We start from the raw sequence: 2,179 nt of genomic DNA, 5'->3' as shown, positions 1-2,179 counted from the left end.
AGGTGATGGCGAATAAATATCATAGCTTTAACTTAATCTTGACATGTTGCTTTATTTCCTTCTTTTATTGTGTCACCAAGCCCTTTAGCATCTAGGTGTAATTCAACATCTAACACCCATGATAAATAGTTTTTTTCCGGTAATATCAAGGGCCACAATCTCAAGTTTTGCAAGATTTGACATAGTTCACAGAATCTGTTGATTTGCTTGATTCGTTGTTCCTTTTCCGTCACCAAAAAAGATTAATGACTAGGGTTGACAATTCCAATTATCTTCGGTCGGTTAAAGATTGTGCTACTAACGTATTATGAAAGTAGAGCGAAAGGGCGAAAGAGGAAAAGAGAAACTAACTGCCGGTTATTCTATTCATTCATTATGGCATATATAATATATACACATACATAGCATTATATAGGGGTAAAGATATAATGGGCATCCACCCTAATATATATTTTATACCAATTATATATATATATATATATATATATATATATATATATATATATATATATATATATATATATTGTTAATTAAGTTGTTTAAGATTATATTTCGGGATTCCCAAATTACGTTTAGGGAGTTAGCAAATACGTTGGGCTTCCCGTTTCTTAATTAGGAGTTACTAAATGAATATAGTAAAATAATTTCTCTTAGCAAAACAAGTATTGTGCTCGATCCTAGACATTTCGACATGTTACATGATAGCTTATTATTTTGCCATGGTGAAATTGTGTAATAATTACTTTGGGACTTCCAAATTATGTTTAGTAATTACCAATTCTTTACGTGAAGTGCCTTTTAGGTACTATCAACGGGAATGTTTACCCATGTTATATAAGATCAATACCATAGGACTCCCTACCGATTATTTATGCGTCATCGTATAAATGAAATTAAATAAGTGAATTCAGGGTCATGTTAGATAATTAAACCTTATCTAATGTCGCAAGAAACACATTTGAAGTTTTTTCATTGCCTTCTTATTTCTTCTACGCACTTTCATCTCTAGTCTTACTCGTAATTTTATAAATAAATATACACTTTGGGACTTCCGTTTGTATATTTAGGAACTATAAAATAATAACATCAAAAGAACTTGTACATAAGAGAAAAGTATTAAGCGAATGAGTATTACAAAAGCTCGATAACTTGGGACTCCCTATTTATTATTTATGCGTTACCATATAATGATATAAGCGAGCTCAAGGTCGTATATATTAGATAATTAAGTCTGTCGCATGTGTCACCCATAATTATATAATTAAATTTACACGAATTCCTATTTCATATTTAAGATTTACTAAATTTAACATAAAAATAACTTAAAGCAAAATAATACTTATTATATAAGATCCATACCTTTTTTTTTAAGGTATATAAGATTTATACTTTGTGACTGTCTATTATCATTTATTGTAACTGTATAAATGAAATAAAAAACAATAAAGGTTGTGCTAGATAATTGAACCCGTTGTAATCTAACAAATGACATATATTCGAGGTTTTATGGCCATTGCTTATTTGTTTCTTATCATTTTTACCTATAGCGTCACTCATAATTATATAACTAAATTGGGAGTCCCTATTTATTGTTTATGCTTCATTTATATATGAAATAGGTGAGTTCATAATCGCATTTAAAACCGATATGTAATGTAATGAACGAAATAGATTTGAGGTTTTTAATAGCCTTGCTTATTTCTTCTATGCACATTCAACTCTAGCGTCATCCACAATTATATTAATAAATTTATACTTTGGGGCTCCCTATTTCTTATTTAGAAGATGTCAAATTAGTTCACCCGTAATTATGTAATTAAATTTATATTTGGGATTTCTTATTTAAGATTAACTAAATAATAAGATCAAAATAATAAGATCAAAATAATAGCCAGGGAGAAGGGATTGTTTAATATATTTACTTAGGGACTTTCAAATTGTGTTTCAGTAGTTACCAATTATTTATGTGAAGTACCTTTTAGTTACCAAATATCTTAAAATTATTTTCTTTTTCTTCAAATACGGAGTAAAACTTTTTTAAAAATATGTTTGTTGGGTATCACCGGTAAAAAAAAATTATTGGAAGATACTTCCTCTGTTCTTTTTTAAATGACACAATTATTTAGGAACGTTTGCCAATGCATGATTTCAAACATTAATATCTTCAATTATGGATAAG

Source organism: Spinacia oleracea, chromosome 4 (assembly GCF_020520425.1).
Source record: "Spinacia oleracea cultivar Varoflay chromosome 4, BTI_SOV_V1, whole genome shotgun sequence".
In the NCBI taxonomy this organism is placed as follows: Eukaryota; Viridiplantae; Streptophyta; class Magnoliopsida; order Caryophyllales; family Amaranthaceae; genus Spinacia; species Spinacia oleracea.
Note: the sequence above shows the minus strand (reverse complement) of the source record.